General features: G+C 56.7%; 1 protein-coding gene across 2 annotated transcripts in view; it reads right to left on the reverse strand.

Annotated features, from left to right (window-relative positions):
- FAM222A (family with sequence similarity 222 member A) overlaps positions 1-18,663 on the reverse strand; it is an 85,119-nt gene that overhangs the window by 52,821 nt on the left and 13,635 nt on the right. The gene's annotated exons all lie outside the window — the stretch shown is intronic.

Genomic DNA, 18,663 nt, shown 5'->3' on the forward strand with positions numbered 1-18,663 from the left:
GGCAGCTCCAGAAGGCTCTGCAGGTTACCGAGGTCCTGGGCTCCTTGGCTGCCTTCACTGCAACCCAGGTGTGATTTTACTTCGAGATATCTACATACAAAGCCCTAGTGGAGACAAAGCTCTGCAGCTTTTATCTTGATGTAGCTAGGTGAGCGGGGGGGAGCATCGTGTTGACCTTGGCTAGCTACATGGAGGTAAAAGCTACTTGCACAGTGTCTGCGCTAGGTCTTTACTGCCTGGTAGTTATCCCGAGCAAACTACCTAGATGTTAGCACACGCCTCCTTTGCAGTGACACCCGAGGCCCGGGGCTGGCGGAGGCAGGGCTGTGTGTTTGGAGTTCCTATAACAGGGGGCTGCCTTAGGACAGACTCCAGGCGAGCAGACCAAACCCCATCAGCGAGGGACGCCCCCCCCATCTGCTGTGAGACACGCTGACATCACACAGAGGGGGCAAAGGGCAATGTGCACGCCCCAGACCGCTCGCTAACGCCTCCAAGATGTCCTGCCCATTAATTATCCAGCCTCCTGAGCTGATTCAGCATGGCTATCTCCAGGATCCAGGGTCACACATGGCTGTGAAGTTATCAGCGTCTAGCTATGATGACCGTGCTCTCCACCCAGAAAGGCAGCGAGAGCTCCTGTCCCAAAGAACTTCCTATATCCCACATAAAGGGCGAAGGGAGGGGAGCGACACATACAAAGATTCTTACATATAAATCAATGAGCCACTCCCACCTGCCCCTCAATCTAACCATGATTAGCGAGCCACTTCCTCCCAGGTAGCCTGGCCAAGCGGGTCCCGAGGAGGGATCCCAAAGAGAAGAGGGTTTCAGTTCCTATTCTGCCTCTGAGGATGCAGCCTGCATACCCCGAACAGCCCACCGCCGCCCCTGCAACGTGCTGATGCCAATGTCAGACAGCGGGAGACAGGCTGCTTGATTGTTCGCTGGCATGATGGACACCATCTCCTCGCAGTACATCATAAAGCATTCGATTATTTCCCCTGCAAGCTGGCCATTAAGATCCCAGCCTAGATCAAACCCTCCATGTCAAGTGGATATTGGGAAAAGCCCCTATTAAAAACCACTCGAGTCCCAGCGTCTGCCACCAGAGCTCAGGCTGGCCTCGAAATCTAGTTGACTAGAGTCAGAGGGGTCAGGCCAAAGTCATCCCCAACAACGATTTGCACATTTGGAGCTACGGTAATTGTATATCCCCTTCAGGAGCCTAGATGGAAGGCATAAATTATAACTAATTCCTCCTGATGTACTCTCACTGCCTCGAGTGACTCCTGAACTGAGCTTTCCTTCAGACGGGGCAAGCAGAGGTTGACTTGAAGCATAAGAAAAGCAGGCTGCAGTCCCTGTCCTTCAGAGCGAGAAGTTCTGACCCATTGCTCTCGCTGGTTGAAAGTTACTGACGGCTGGATGTCACAGCCGATCCATCACATGGCCCAACGCTGTGTCACGGAAAGTCTGCCCCATCTCCGCTATTCCAGGCAGAGAGGGGACCGTTCTTACCCGCACCGACCCAGACCTCGGCGGGCAGGGAGCACCACTTGACAGGGCAAAGGGGCGGGCAGGGCTACAGGGAAGAGGACTCAGCCGGCTTTAAACGCATTGGGTTCTTTGGTATATTGTGCACTTACACATAACCCCAGAGAAGATCGCCACTTTCCCCTCCAACAGGGGGCAGCGATGTGTGTGCAAATCCCCCCCCCACTCCCACCCATATGCAATATCTTTTTCAAGAGAGTCAGGGAGTGCATGCGTTCTGTTTTCCCAGTTTCACTCTCACCCTTCTAAGAATGAATCCCATTCATGGCATTTCAACCTGGGTATTTCCTCTTTACACAGAGCAAGCATCCAGAACCAGGACCTGACCCGGCTCTCCCTGCAGGTCAGCACAGAACACCAGCCGGTCAGCGCAAGCTATCCCAGCCCGCTGCTCCGCAGCTTCATTCAGACAGCATCGAAAGCACGCAGCTGCTGCACAGACAAATACCATCTACGCCCTGACGCACCTGCGAGGTAACTTGTAATAAAGTAAAATTAACAACAATCCCCCCCTCCCCTCCGCTGGTCTCTAGCGCCTCCCACCCACACACAAGTCACAGTGCTGCACAAGCAGTAGCTGACACTGCTCAGTGCTGGGGTTGCCAGGTGCCCGGTTTTCAACCGGAACGCCCCGTCGAAAGGGGACCCTGGCGGCTCCGGTCAGCACCACTGACCGGGCTGTTAAAAGTCTGGTCAGTGGTGCAGCGGGGCTAAGGCAGGCTCCCTGCGTGCCCTGGCTTTGCGCAGCTCTCGGACACGCTGGCCACTTCCAGGAGCCGCCTGAGGTAAGCGCCGCCTGGAGCCTGCACCCCTCACCCCATCCTGCGCCCCAACTTCCTGACCCAGCCATAAGCCCCCTCCCGCACTCCAAACCCCCTGCCCCAAACCTGAGCCCCCACCTGCACCTTAAACCCCTCATCCCCAGTCCCACTCCAGAGCCTGCACTCCCAGCCAGAGCCCTCACCCCTTGCCTGAGCCTGGAGCCCCCTCCTGTACCCTGAACCCCTTATTTCGGGCCCCACCCTGGAGCCTGCACCCCCAGCTGGAGCCCTCACACCCTTTTGCACCCCAATCCCCTGCCCCAGCCCTGAGCCTCCTTCCACACCCAAACCCCTCATCCCTGGCCCCACCCCAGAGCCCGCACGCCCAGCCAGAGCCCTGACCCCTCTTGCACCCCAATCCCCTGCCCCAGCCTAGTGAAAATGAGTGAGTGTGGGGGGGATGGAGTGAGCGGGGGCAGGGTCTCGGAGAAGGGGCAGGGTAAGGGTGTTCAGTTTTCTGCAATCAAAGTTGGCAACCCTACCCAGTGCCCCTGGGGGAAGGCGAGTGCAATAGGGTGCAGTTTACAGATTAGGAATGTGGGGTGCAGAGTGGGGGAAGTGGACACACAGCGAGTCTGTGTTGGGACCAGAACCCAGGAGACCCCAATGGCTGTCTCCTGATGAAGCTGCTAGAGAATTCTCTCCCTCAGCCACAGAAATCCTTGGTCTGCACATGTTAGGGGAAACCTCTCACGGACCAGCCTGGGGTGGGTTTCCATGGCCCAGGCCCCGATGCTCACCTGAGCAATGGTGTTTAATGCCAGAGCTGCTGCCAGAGACCCTCCCTGCAGGCTCATGGATGTGGCACCGGAAACTCCTGCACACACGACTCCACTCGCCGCCTCGGGGGGAGCTCACGACTCCGCCCCCCCAGCAGGCTTTGCCAACAGACACAAAATGGCCTGTAACTCGCTCTGGATAGTTCTAACGCTGGGGAACCCCAGGGCTGGACACGGAAGAAGAACAAGTCCCCTTTTCATTATTTCCAAAGCAGCCAATAATCCCACAGGGGGAGGGGAAGGCCCATCAGGGCTTGGTCACTTCATCACATGCCGGCAGGATGTGCGAGCCAAGCTGAGACGAAGGAGAACGACATGCCATTAGCTAGATCAGAACGGGTAAGAACACTGCCACTGTCCCTCACTTCCCGCTACCTCCCCCCGGGCCTCCAGAACGGACGGCAGCCGAGGAGGAGGGTGACTGAGACAAGACGAGAGGCATCCACAAATCCTAGCCTAGGCCTCCTGCGACGCGCACTTAGCGAGTGAGGGAACCCCACCCGACAGACCTCAGCTGCTCCCGGCCATTCGAGCCCAGGGGGCAGGCCCTCGAGAAAGATCTGAGATAGACACCCACATAACCAACTGCCACCCAAATCCACCCAGGGCTCTGCAATAAAGTTAACCCTCCGCCCACATCACGTCTGTCCATCCAGTGGAGTTCCTTTTCCTAGGCACTGAGCGCTACAGATTTGTTAACGACCAATATCAGAGAGGGAATTCCCATCTCATCCCTCCTCTTCCCCCCCGTGGCCAGTACAAACTGTTCTCTTCACTGCGTTCGCGAAGCTTTGCCCAAGCTCGTTTTATGGCAAGTTCCTCCGTCCTCCTTTTCCGTATGGCTCAGAGCACGCAAAGGACTCCAGGATAGATCCTGCACAGAACCTTCTACCTGGTCGGTGCTCAGACCCGAGCACTGCTCCGGGAGACCTGCCAGCTGGACAAGCAGGGAGCACAAACCCACTCTGCTCCCAGGCACAGCACATACATGGGATCTGCAGATGGAGGGCTCTGCTGGTGCCACTAGGGGAAATCTGCTCCATCACCCAGATCCTGTTAGCGGACATGATCTGCAATTTCTGAACATCTAGGGTGTTGGTTCCCTGCAATGCAAGCCACAGACCGCGGGCCAGGTTCCAAGCTCAGGGCCTGGATTCCCAGGTCTCACTAGCACCCATGGAAAATCAGGGCCCACGTTTCTGAAGCTGGGCACCCAAAAATGGAAACACCCAAAATTAAAATGGCAGCTTTGAGAACTTCGCACATACACACCCATCCACGAGGGTGTGCATGGGAGCTGTGTGAGATCCACGTGCGTGGGTGTGCCTGTGGGGAGCAGGGCAGCATAGTCACACTAGGACTTTTCTCGGCTGCGAAAATGCCTTTCCTTTAAGAAACAGAGTCATCTGGGCTGGGGTTTGACGTGATACGGAGGGCACCGCTCGTTCAGACACAATGCTATCACAAGCTTCTCAACTCTCCCCCAGCTCAGGACGCAGCAGCCAAAGCGCTGATTTCTCTTCGCAGCCTGGATCCATGATTGCATTCAGCTGCCGGGAATGAAGTTAGCCGCAGTCAGAGTGAAGCTCCGTAAAGTATTCCAGGCACAGCCTGACCCACTGAGTTGCCTGAGAGCCAGGGGAAAGAAATACCTGACAACCTGGCAGATCTCTGCTACCTAACAGAACAGGCAGGAGCAAATGAGGGCAGATCGGCAGGTTGCTCTCATTTTCACAGCATTTGTTCCCATTATTTCGTCTTCGGCTCTTGGATTCTGCTGCAGCGTGAGGAACAAATAGACCGAACACACGGGAGTTACATACATGCCACATACATGTTATTTGTATTGCACACGTCCGGCTATCCACGCTTGTCCATACACATAGCCTGCATAATTACAGGCTGTCCGATTTAGCGGGCCCGGCCCTGTGTCCTGCCACATCACCGAACAGTCATTCCAGTGTCCTGTCGTGACAACACCACCTCAGGCCATGGCTCTGGTACCATGACCTGGCTGCACGCACATCATGCCATACACGACTGGCCTGCAGGCCGGACGTGCCAGCGACGGTGCACCTGCTTACGTCGAGGACACAGAGCGAGGCTCAGGGGATTGGAGCCTTTAAATGGTGGGTCACTGCTCCTCGGGCAGCCTGGACCGGCAGTGCCAGAAACGCATCGCCCTTTGATGTCTGTGAAATGAGCTGCAGGGTCCATTTCCCAGCAGACGGCTACGGACATGCCGTGGACCATCACCACAGCTGGCCCCTTGGCGGGTGGCATCAGTGGAGATGGCCAGGAATGAATGGCCCAGAGAGACTCAATTCCCCATTCCCCCAGAGGGGCCTGAGCTGAGACCTATCTGGGAAGGCAGCGTGCAGGGACGCTTGCCTGGAGATGCTCGAAGGACCCCCAGAGCAGGCTGCGCTCCCTGAACTCACTCCCGAGTAATAACTAACAGCACCCTTGAACTGCCCCCGGGGGCTTTTCCAACCTGCCCGTTTTACTCCGGGGGTGTCTGCCCACGAGCCGAGCACAGACTCAACATGGAGCGTGCCCTGGCTGAACAGGGAGCCGGCTGACCCAGGAAATGGCTCCTAAATACCTGCTATTGTACATCGATGTCTCTCAGGTCACTGCTGGAGCTGCCTGCTCTGAGGGGGCTCCCAGGCCAGCTAGGCAAGCCCCAATCAGCCTCCTGTCGAGGGAAGCACCCGTCCAGCTGGGATACAAAGGGCAGACCTTCCTCTGCTGGGACCAGACCTGCAGATCACCTCTGTCCACGCAGTTCCCGCTGCACCAAAGATTTCCCTCCTCCCCCCGCCCCCTGATGTAGACACTTTCCCCCTCACGGCAGCTGAAGCCGGACTATCCGCTCCATCTGCTTTGGCTGCAGTGCACTGGTTAATGGTTGTGTCGGAGCAATTATAGAAATATCTTTTTCCTGAGCACAATGGACAGACGTTCTTGGAAATCGCTTGCTTTCGTCTCTGAACTGAACCGATCTTGGGCACACGCGGATTGCTCGCTCCCTGCCTCCCCCGAGCTCTCTTCCCCTGCGGGAAGGCAGGCTGCAGAGTAGCCCGTATAACTCCTGCCCTCTGAGCAGAGGGCAGATGCAGACAGGGCTGATGATAAAGTGGGAACTGGTTCTCCGGGACACGTGCCCTCAGATTCGTCCTTCAGCCCCACCTCTGGAGCCAGGCAGCGACACGGGGAAGGGAAACCGCCACCTGTTACCGGTGTCACTGATGCAAAACCTTCAAGTGCAGCCGTGCTCTGGCCTACGCCCAGCTAATCCAGCCAGCTCTGGCTTCCCTCAGGGACAGTCACAGACTGCCCAGGCCGAGGCGCTGGTTGGCTAGTCCCACAGGCGGGGAAGGGATGCTCCGCACTGCTGCCCCAGGTTCCCACTTGGGCACAGAGGACAGCATTGTTCTGCCAGCTGCTTGGTCAGCCTGTCCTTAGCAAGGCCGAACAGGGCGCCTTAGACTGAAGCCCATACAGCTCATCACAACCAAGCTTGGTGGCTCCTGGAAGTGCCAGAGATGACTGGGAGCTAAGGACACAAAACCGGCATGCAAGGAAACCGGCTGCCAAAATCCCACGTTCCCAGCCTTCTTTCAACCCGCTACCTCCCCAGGTGGGAGCACACACTGCCCTTCCGCAGCAGCAGGATGGAGGCAGATTGGAGCGGGGGGGGGGACATCTACTGATCCTAACAGAGACCACAGAAAAACAGGATCAAGCCCTAACCCCAGCCAGGTTGCCAGCCCAAAGGCAGCTCACGGGACAGAACCCCTGCTCCCTACTCTAAGCACGGCGCAGGCTAGTTAGAGCCGGGACTAGCTTCCATTTACTGCGCGACCCTCCGGAGCCCCCCAGACCTCCCCACGCTGCTGCATACAACAGGCATAACACCTCCCATGTGCTCCCCGGCCTCGCTAACGCTGGCTTGGGAAGGGCTCCTAGCACGGCACCATAACCAGCCGCGGGACAATCCGAAGGTCCCACGTCAGGCTTTGATCAGCATTGGGTAACGTCGCCTTGGGGGGCATGTTCCTCTGTGCGGGCTCCCCACGCGTCCCCGGGGAAGTCAGCCTGGGGCTCTCCCTGCACCTAACTGCCCTCGCGAGCCTGCAGTCCCCAAAGTGAGATGTCTGCACAAAGGAGGGGGCAATAAACGGGATCTCTCCCTACGGTGAAAGGCGACCCACAGGGAGGGGCTTCCAGCGATGATGGATGAGGAGTTCGGCGGCAGCGACTTCCCTCTGTTGCTATTTACGCATAATCCAGTGCTCGTCATGATGAGTCTCCGGGCTCACCCCGACGCCAGCCCCGGGGCCTGGAGGGAAAGCCCATCCTGCAGGCGCTGCAGAAAGCCCAGCAAGTTGGTTAGAGTGAGCCAGTATTTCAGAGCTGGCATTGATCTGCCTTTGAGAACAGCCCGCCAAGACGCTAGAGCCAATCTCAGCTGTCTCCCTCCCCCAGAACTTTTTGGGCTGAAAAGTTCAGCAAACACGATACTCTTTTCAGAGACAGGTTGGGGCGGGGGGATGGGAAGAAGTTATTTCCTGCTGAACAGGTGTCTGGAGAACCCAAATTGGGCTGTTTTCTACTAATAATGAAGTATTCATGAGTAAAAGCCTTTTCACGACTTTCTTAAGATACTAATTTCACAACAAGCGCCTTGTTACCACGCAATTATTCCAATCTTGTATTTTGCTGAGATTCCATCTGTCCTAGCCTCTCTTTAAATGAAAGACAATCATGTAACCACCTTTCATTATTCACTATTTTCCTTTCAGCAAAGGTACCCTGAAAGAAATGATTTCCTCTGAAAGGGACTTTTATTCAGTTTCAAAACCAATTTTCTCCTATTACTGTCTTAAAAAAAAAAAGGAGTGTTTTTATTTCATACATTACGTATCCCTTGTTAATGCAGCTCACAGTAAAAGCAGCAGTATCCATTTTCTGGCTTTGATTTCTGGTAATTTTAAAATATGCCATTACAATCAGGCAGAAATTATACAGTTTGAAAAGAGAATGAAGTGCTTCTTATTCAGAGACTGAATGCACTTGACTGTTCGCTAGCTCGCAGATCTCCGCTGGGACTGGGGGTTCATTACACAGCCCTGCGAGGAGCGAGGTTTCAGATCGCTCGCGCGCGCACAAACCACACCACCACCCTCTGAAGTTTGGTAAAAGCCAGGAGGACGATGGATCAAAGCAGGCGCTGAACTAATAGCTCCCTGCTTACTGCCGTGAGTATCCCAGTAAGCCCCAGCCCCACGGAGTTCCCCCAGCAAGGATCCTGCTTTGTCGGTAAAGGAAAGCGCCTGACATCTGCGACAGGCTGACCCTTTTCAGTGGGAACCAGAAGGGAGAGCTGTCCCGGGGCAGCGTGATAAACCCCCAACAGCAAGTGTTGTGCGTGCGTGTAGGTGAGCAGAGGTTAAGGGGAGGTAGAACAGACAGGTACCAAAGGGAGAGCGTGAAGCGGATTAGAACAGCCCTAGCCATCCAGCATGAGAACTCGATGCAGGCAGAGGGGTCTGAGCTGCAACGCTCCCTGTGTGACTCTGCAAGGACCCTAGCCCGAGATCATGGCAGGCCACGCTCAGCCCCCCTCCCTCCTGGAGACCTGCCCATCTCCCCATCCTTGAAACGTTCACAGCGCCTCCAGCGTGAGCGCACGCGCCGCAGGCCCAGCCCAGGTACCATCCTGGCCCACGCGCACTCCTGGCCTGCAGTAGCTCATCGGCGAAGGCTCCTGGTGCAGGAGCCCATCCGACGCTGGGGGTGACTCGGCTGGGGAGCGTGGGGGTTGCTGCAGAGACGGGCACAGCAAAGCGACTGCCCCTGCAGGGACGGACGCACAGAGCCAGGGGTAAAGAGGAAGGCATTGACCCTGTCCGGTTTAGTGCAGGCATCCAGCTTCCCTGGGTCTGGCCCACGCTGACTAACGGCTAACCCTAACTGCAAACCCCACCTAGCCCTGTCTCCACTGAGCCTTCAGGACTGCCGCATAGTAGCCACCATCTGGCTGATTAGCAAAAGCATATCACCTCCTCCCCCACACAAAGGGCCCTCTCTCCCCCCGCGCTGTGCTAATCCCCACACCTCTGCTGGCCTGGCATCACCTCGGAAAGCCGATTGCAATTCTCTCCTTGTCCTTCCCTCACAATTCACCCAAGGGAGCCAGCTCCCTTCCTCCCCACGCACCCAGCGCTTGCACCTTTGCGAAGGCGGCCGGAGCACAGCTGTCCTTGGAGACTCCCCGCTATTAGGGACCATGTCTCAGCGGCAGGCTCTTGATGCTCCAGGGTTGAGGGGCGAAGTTGGCAGAGGGGAGCTGGCTGGCGCTGGGGCCAGGCCCACTGCAACGCAGGAGAAATGGCAAAAAATGCTGCCAGATGCACAAAGAAAACAAAGGACAAAAGCAGAGGAAAAAGCCATCTTCCCGTTCTAGCCATCTGCGATGCTCCCAGTAAGAAAACGTGACCCTATGGAATACAATGGGAAGCTCAAGGCTTTGACTCAGATCTTGGAGGCACTCAACAGGTTGGGCTCAGGACACCTAAAAGGTACCTAAAGCTTCAGGCCAAGAGCCAGAGGGAAAACTCTGCTCCTCAGGCTGAATGCAGCCACCCACCACAAGGGTACAGCTCGTCTGGGTAGGAGTCAGAGCTTTCTCAGGAGCTGGCCCGAGACTGGACCAAACGCCCCCGGACCTAAGCATCAGCACAAGCCTCCCCACCTTCCACTCCAAGTGCAAGGGGCACTTCTTCCGCCTGGCTGGGCTAATACGGACACCGAGCCCAACGCACATCTAACATGAAATCACACGGCAACTCCCACACCACTTCCCCTTCGGAAAGGGAAGGAGAAAGGACGAACCACACGTGACCGATGCTGGTCACATGATTTAATGCCCGACTGGAAGGCGCTTGGATGCTGCAGTGATGAGGGCAGGAGAAGAACCTGGCCAGAGCAGAATGCTCTTGTTGGACGCTGTCCCTTTAGGAGGATGGGTCAAGGGGGTGGCCTGACGGGGATGTGCACACCTCAGGAGGACATCGGCATATGGGAAGCAGTGGATAGTCACAACCAAGTCACATTAACATGAGCAGGAGCTACTACAAGTGAAAAAAAAAGGACAAGTGAAGCAGCCCTAAAGTTTTTAAGTAATAACGATGCTTTACATTTATATTGGCGCTTGCATCCCAAAGCACTTTACAAGCAGAAATAATCTCACCCATCAGTGGACTGCAGCCACCTCTGGGGTGGAACATGGCAGCTGTTTCACAGCAGCACTGCACATAGTTGAAATCAGGAAGTGAGGAAGAATCCTGTCTCCAAGTGAAACTGCCAGGTGGGAATTTAGGGAGGCAAAAATGTAATAGAGATTTGGGCAGAACACCTGGACTGGTGAAGCAGACACATGATCGTAAATGACTGAGTGGGTCAGAGCCTGGGTTTTATGTCTCATCTGAGTGGCAGCACAGCCACTGTTAGGGTATCACGTCCAAAGGGACCACCATGCAACATGGCGCTACCAGTATTGGCTGGAGCAGCACCCAGGGATTTTCCTGGAAAGGCTGCCAAAGCATCCCTGCTCTCCAGGGGTCCTGGCCCGGGGCGGATAATGCTGACCGCCCATTTTGCTGCAGCACATGGGGTTGAGATGAGACGCTTGCTGTCCTTCCCTGGGACCTACAGGAAGCAGCTAATTGCTACTTCTGTAATTAGCTGCAAGCAAGCAGCATTCTCCCTGCAGGCTCCCAGTCCAGGTGACCAGGGCTAAGAGCAAACCTCAGAAGGGGCATCCCTTGGCCCTACTCAAAGGCACCATAACAAATGGTTAAGGGACTTTCCAAGCCAGGATGCAATAGCAGCCTCTCCCCTGGAAACTTGCAAAGTCTCCTGCTAAATCCCTCCAGGCTGGGACTGCAGCAGCTGAACTCCACTGCGTGCTACCCGCCTGCTAGTGCTGCCATTCCCCCCCCACCCCCGCAGCCGGCAACGTGCCCACCCTAGACCTCACACGGCCAAAGCAGCCTGGCTGTACAGCAACGGGGGCAGCTCGGGCGCAGCTGGAGCAGCAGCGTGGCAGGGCCTGGAAAGACGAAGAAGCCACATGCCAGACTAAATAAAGCCACCGATTAATTCCGATCACAATTTTGCCCCAGTCACCCAGTGTCACACAGCTCTTAGCAGAGACAATTTTTTAGACAGCTAAGCTAAGCTTCGCCCCATATTAATGGGCACATTTAATAACGTCTGAGGTTCCCAGCTCGAGATGCTCATCCCCAAGTGCTAATGATTCCACCAGCTCCTCTGTCCTTAAGTGTCTTTGTCTCATCACCCTTTAACCCTTCCCAGCCCAGCAGCATCTCCTTGCCAGCTCTCTGTGCAAAGGAGCAGCAGCACCTCTCCTCCCCAGGCAGCGCCGGTTGCCGCCCTGAACCTCCTTTGCCAGATCAGTTTCCCTCTGTTTATTTGAAGTCACATTGGCGCCTCCTGCTGGGACGTGGCAGCTTTTCCACAGCACCTCACACTTCTAACGGGGAGGCAAATCGGCAAAGGGAAACCCCCACCCGCAGTCCGGATTATTCCCTGAGGGCTGAGTGCTTCTCAAAGCTGCACTGGCCTCCACCAGTCCGGCGGCATTGGCCATGTTCCCCAGACCAGCTCCCTGGAAAGGCACATCGAGATCAGCCCCCTGCCGTCTACTCTCCAAGTCAGCTGAATGGCGAGCGTCCCAAGGGATGGGGCATCTCCCCCTTCTCCAGGAGCTGCGCCAGTCCAATAGATCTCACTGCTAAGGACGTCATCTTGGCCACCAGCCCAATGTCACCTTGGCTCCTTTCATCTCCTCGTTCCCTCTCCCCTAGGACGTCTGCGATCCCGGATTTGGACCCCAGTCCCACAGCCTCTCACAAAGAGCTATCCTCTCCCCCCCGCTGTGAGCTGTCACTACCCCACGGTACAGAGCGATTCAGTGACGCGCCCAAGATCTCACAGAGCGCGTGCAGCAGAGCCAGGAATCACACCCCGGTCACCTGGGTCCCAGACCAGTGCTCCGGCCGTCCTTCCTGCAGCTCACACCCTGCCCGTGCCGCGGCTCAACCTCTGCCCTGGCGACTGTACCCCGGCCCCCGGGGTGAGGCCTCTCCCATCCCGTGCCCTGGTTTGGGCACAGCCTCACACAGTTTGTGATGGGCCATCAGTCAGTGCCATCCCCTTTAATGCAGTATTGATGAGCACTGCTGCCATCAGGCTTAAGGGGGCAAGTGAACTGCATCTGCTGAAATGAAAGGGATTTCTCTCGCAGGCTCTCTTTTTTAAGGCAAAAAGGCCGCCGCTTTTGACATAAAGCAGCCCTGGCAGCTACACTAATTATCAAATGAGATTTTCTGCTACAGTTGCCTGTGCATACTAACGCAGCTGGGGGAGCCAGCCCCCGCCCCCTCCCCCCCGCCAGCCCCATGCTCACAGCAGGCCCGGGGTATCTAGCACAGGAGTGGGGGGTGCGTCTGCTGGAGGAGTGTTGAAGTCTCTGGCAGCAGAGAGATCAGGCTCCTTCGCTTCCCGAGAAGCAGCACGTTTGGAGCTTACATGGAACCCCAAGTTGTCCCACTGTTTGACTGTGGGATTTGTTTACCAAGGAGAGAGATGCCTCCCCCCGCCCATGGACCTTGCCCCTCGCAGTGCATCCTCAAGCAGGACTGCAATCGAGGCCAAGCTGCTACGGCGGATTATTCAGGAAGTGAAGCCAGAGGCCCAGGCCCTTTCTTGGGCTCGGACACACACTATGGACAAGCAAATGCACAGAGACCTCAGGACTCAACTCTCAAGAGGTCTGATCCCAGGGATTGGCATTTGAGCCTTTCCCCTGAGGGCTGAGCTCCCCTCATTTCCTCCCACCCAAATCTCTGCTTTGAGGGTGTTATGCCACGGGCAGAGTCTCTGGATCCCCACTGAATGGAAGGGGTGAATTCTTAGAGCCTGGAAGACCAGCACTGTCCAGAGCCCAGACAACTCTGCTGCTGCACACACAAGCCCTCATCACCCCACGCCTCTAATCACCAGCCCAGTCTAACCGAGGGGAAACAGTGTCTCTACCCCCGTGTGTTACACCAGCGACAGGGGCTGCATTGCAACAGGTGACCTACAGGAAGCCCAAGAAATGCAGCGCTCCGGTGACTTCAAAGGTCAGTTTCAGCCCAGGCCTAGGGCAGAGCCTGGGCTTTATTAGGACTGGACACACGGTCCTGCCACTAGACAGCACCGGCCTCAGCCCAGCCTCATGCCGCTCCAGTGCAGCCTGTTGGCTGGGAGACCTCAGCCCCACAGCAGGTTACAGCGACCAGGAACCAGCTGGCCCTTCTGCCCTCCAGACCTGCCTCAGTGCAGCTCCCTGCTAGAACTCGAGCCCCGGAGCCGCCGCCTGGGTAAAGGCCATCACCACAGCAACGCGTCAGCCGGCGAGGGGCCCCTGGAGGCTGCCGGGACTGAGCCCAAACACACCGCCACCCTGGGCGCTCTGCACTCCGGAGAGCTGCCCGAGGACGCAGCGGGAGAACGGCGCTGAAGGCAGCGGGGCACACAGGCCGAGGGAGTTAGCACAAGCCGGTGGTGTCAGCCAGCCCACGTTCCCTGCACTCGCCCGGCCTTCCTCAGCCTCGGAGCAACCCACACTTGGGTAAGGCCGGGACGTGCCCTAAGGCACAGAGGAGCAGAGGGCTGGCGGCTCGGGGGTCAATACTGGGTAATAGAGACTCGTGCACCTCTCGGCCACTGGTTCAAACATGCAGTAAGGTTGATGGTGCCCACACACCGCCCCCTGCCCTGAGGGCTGGATGGGCTCCGCACAGCAGGACTCAGGCCAGCCCCCGGCCTGGAGGAAGCTCCTCTAGGGGATGAAGGGGGAACTAGTCTCCATGGCCCACTCACATCTTGGCCCCTCCGTTTTAAACTGGAAGCAAAAGGGTGCCAGAGCGTGGAGGGGATGGCACAGGCTGCGCCAGAAACCCCCCCAGTCCAGGGGCAGCGACAGCAGGGAACCCGCTTCCCTGCGGCGCTCGAGCCAGAGCCCGACACCGGCAGGAGCCACGGCAGCAGAACACGGCTCCATAACCCCACGCTATGGCCCAGAGAGCAATGGCTGCCGGCCCTGCTGGCTAGCGCCAATCCCCAGGGCAACGCGGGCAGGCCCGTCTCTCCCTGCTGCCCTTGAAAGCCAGGTGGGGCCCCAGCTTCGGGGGCGTGAGGGGCCGTGCCAGCAACTTGGCAGAAGCCTGGGGGCTGTCACACCTGATGTGATGAGGGAAATGGATGAGACACCAGCCACCCTTGTCATCAGTAGCAGCAAGGCCATTACGGGTACCCATGCGCGACCCAGGCCAGCCCCTAAAGAGCAGGACGAGCCATTGCGGCCCTGTGCCGGAGATCTCCTCAACACAGACACGGAGGGCTGGACCTTCTCCCTTCCCCCATGGCTTGTGCCCTGCGGACTGAGTCCTCACCCATCAGGACACTGATCCTGCAGATTTGTAGAGCTCTGCATAATAATTGTGCTGCGAGCCAGGCCCACATAATGCAGCCGGTATGTGAGAGGGCGGAGATGGCCCCACCGCACAATAGGCATCTGTCCACTCGATGGCATTTCGTTAATGCTTTTCAGAAAAGCCCTTGAATCAGCTGACAGGAATTGGACACTGGGCTGTTCCAACGCTTACCATTAGCTTAGTTAGCTCCATCTGCATTTGAACTAATTCCAATCAGCAGGATCCGATTTAGTTCAAGCTGCTCTGGCTCTTTCGCCACAAGAAAGAGGACACTCAGCACTTTTGCTAACCTGCCCCCAGTTTGGACGCCCTCTGCTGAGCACGCGCTGAGGAGCTGGGGTGTGAGCAGGAGCTCTGCAGGCTTAGACCCCCCCCTTCCTCAGCCTGCGCACGGGGCAGGGGTTTTGTGCATGTTGCGAATTGGGAGCCATGGGTGTACAGAAATGTGTTCAATGCTTGAAACAGCCACTTGGCTACTGGCCACTGACAGAGGGGAAACTTTCCCTGGTGAGGGAAGGGACCAAACCCCTTCATTTAAGCTATCACTGAATGTTCTAGTCCTTACTGCTGCCAGCGGGACTCCTTTCAGAGCCGGTCCCCCGGCCTGCACACGGGCTGCTCCAGAACTCAGAGGTTTAGCCAGCAGCAGCAGCAACGTGAAAGTGGCCAGACGCTGGTCAGTTCCACCCCAGGATTCAAAGCTGAGCAAAGCAATCCTGGCAGGATTACCCTGCTCCTGCTTTGGAAAGCTCTGAGCAGCTGCCGAGGGAGGCTCTGACATAGCTGCTCCTAGACCTCACAGAGGGACCTTCCTCGGTCTTTTGTGTTAACCTTGCACCCGGAGAGGCAGGCGTAGCCCTCCCGATAGCAGGTGTCTGCTCTTGCCTAGCTGTGCCGCAGGGCAAGAATTAAAGGAGCATCTGAGCAGCATCACCCTCTGAGCTGATTTAGGCCCCTACCGTTCACTGGGAGTGGACTGCCGTTCTCCTGTGCCGCACGCTCCAGGGGGAGGGCCTTCTCCTTCCCACAGCAGGGCCCACAAGGCTGCTCTTCTCATCCTGTTCAGAGTCACAAGCCCCACCCCGCCGGAGGAATGGGGTTTCCCCTGGCGAAGGAGGACATGCTGAGCAGAGGCTGCGGTAGCAGGTGCTGTCAGTGCAGATCCCCGCCCCCGTACCGGGAATCACTCTGACAAGTTGCATTAGGAAAGGTCACGTCACTCTTCATTACTGACAAAAGCCAACAGCCCCTTCCCCCCCCCACCCAGGGGGGGGGGGGGGGGGGGGGGGGGGGGGGGAGAGAACCTGGAGATTTTAACCCTCTCTTTCCTATTAGTCTGTAACCCTCTCCGCACTGGCAGCCCAACCATCCCCTAGCTCTGGAGAGGGGACAGGCTGGCGGGGAAGGACCAATGCAAGACGAAGGCCCGGTCTACACTAGCGCTTTCAGCCATTCGTGCACACCAGCACCGCTCCCGCAAGCTGGGATCTGCGCTGGGGCTGCTTCCAAGCAGGTGCAAAGAGCCCTGTGCACACGAGGACTTTGCACGGCTGGAGCCGCGGCATCCCCCATAGAGACAAGGCCTAAGGGGCCCCGTGAGAGTGGCCGAGGGGGGGAACTCAGCTTGCGGCACTAAGTGCAGGCTCACACACGTTGGGAGCTGCAGGGTTTCTGGGGGGATAAGCTGTTTTAGAGACCGTCTGGCTTCCTGCTACTGCAGGTGGCTGTTCTGGGATAACCAAAGAAGTTGTCCTTTTTCCCTGTTTGACTCAAACTGCTCCTGCTGGGCCCTGAATGATCCTCTTCCATCACGGATACAGCTTAAAGAGCAGAGAGCAGCCATTCCCTGTGGGAACAGGGATCAATCGCTGCTGCTATCCTGCCTCTGACGGAGGACAATACCTGACGCTTCAGCAGAAAGCAGAGGCCCCCTCCCTCTGCCTGGCTACCTGTGCAGTGCTATGTGTGCACGTGTCCCTTCCTGACCCCTGCAGCAATTAGCCAAGACCCTGGAGCATGAGGTTTGATCACTTCCCACCCAAGACCAGTCTGCTTTGGAGTAAATGAGGGAGAACACGTGAGGAAGGAAGGAGACTGATGGGATGAGAAGTGGGGACGAAAGCACGGCACGGCACAGCTCGGTCCCGATTCCCCTAACAGTTGCCTGGCTCCTCCCCACTGTAAAACACCTCATGACTGAGGCACTCCTAAAGTGCCCCTACATTCCCCTCCTTGGCTAGGCAGCAGGCAACAGCGCCCTCCTGACCTGGGCATTTCACAGTGTGTCTCTCCAGCACCAGAACTGGCCCAGGAATTGAGACAATTCGCGTTTCCCTCCACATCACTCTCCAGGAGTCGCACCAGGAAGAAACGGCGAGAGTGGAGCGGAGCTGTCAGCAGATTCCGTTCAGGACAGGTGCAGCAGAAAGCAGACGGCAGGCTGGGTCTTTAAATGTCCTCCTCCCGATCCCAAGAGAGCCTGGATCTTCCTCCTGGGCCCAGGCTGCCAGAGGCAAACCCAACGTCCTCAGCTAAAAAGCAGGGTCTCCGTTCTATATTTACTGCTCTGAAAAGCTGCCCTGGATGTTTGGCTGGGGCACTCCCCTCCTTTATTAACTCCATTCCACAGCCTTTTTCCAGGGCCTGCTAATTTTGAAGCCGTATCTCTAAATCAGACTATTTATAAGCCCAAGGTCTTTGTGACTTTAATAAAAAAAATACCGTATGTCTAAAGCTCCAATGACAGAATGCTTTGGCACCTTCTCTGACATCAGAGGCTGATAAGACCTTCTTATCTCCTCCAAGAGCCTCAGCGAAGGTCCCTTCTGCGAGATAAGGCCAGCGCAGCTGTCGATAGAGGCTTTCATAGGCAAGGATTTAGATAAAAGAAAATGTGACGAGGGGGAGAAATAGGAACTTTCAAAGTCTAAGGCTGAATTGAGTTTGTGCCGCTCGCCTGGAGAGAACAATGACTAAAAGGGATTTTAGAAGCAGGCCTCTTGTTCTGAAGAGAATGGGGAGATCTTTGCAGCAAGGCCGGCTCCAATTTATCATTTGTGCCATCCTTGCTGAGACGCTAATAAAGCTGGGGGGGTGGGGGGGGGGAGGGAAGCATAGATCGTTCCAAGGTGGCCCAGGCTACAGGTGAGAACAGGCATGTTCCCCCAACTGCTCCCCCCTCCCCGATTTCAGCTAAAACTCCAGTGACGGGAGTGGACCAGCACTCGGGTGACACAGCTTTGCAGTACAGAAAGGACCTAGCGATGGCACTGCCCCCTCCTACAACAGGGCCGACTGAGCGTTAGCCACATGAGCAGCCTCCCCCTCTCGGGCAGCCCCAGGGGGTTCGCCTGGCACGCACCACCACCAGCACAGCAGGGGCAGAACTGAGCAGCAGTGTCTAACCGGGGTTTAGTACAGCGTCTGTGACCGGCGAGTCTAAGGCAGTTTTGGCTGCGATCAGCGAAGGGGATCCAGTAACACAGGGATGGGGTGGGATAAGCTCCAGAAAAGAAGGGAATTCTGGGAACTGGGAGAGATAAAAGGAGCGGTTACAAAGCCGAGAGGAAGAGAAAGATTTTCAGGAACTGATAGAAAAATATCAATTTTAAGTAACTCCCAAGCTTGGCCCTGCATTATTACGAACCCACAAACACAACAGCATCAGGCTCACCTGCAAGAATGCGAAAGTGAAACCGAGTCGAAGCAAAGGTGAGGAAATGGAACCCAAGGGCTCTTGGCAGCATCCTGTGAAGCTGCAGGAGGGTGCTAGTAAAGATACAGACAGGCCTTGACTATACCGACCGACAGCGTGGGTCAGTATGTCCAAGGCGCTGCACCAAAGCATCCCCCATCGAACAGGCCAGCTCTGGCTGATTCAAGCCAGGCCCAGAACGTTCAAGAGACACATTCAATTCAGAGGGTGTTTTAAAC

This window comes from Terrapene carolina, unplaced genomic scaffold, assembly GCF_002925995.2.
Source record: "Terrapene carolina triunguis isolate 2854851 unplaced genomic scaffold, T_m_triunguis-2.0 Scaffold234, whole genome shotgun sequence".
Classification (NCBI taxonomy): domain Eukaryota; kingdom Metazoa; phylum Chordata; order Testudines; family Emydidae; genus Terrapene; species Terrapene triunguis.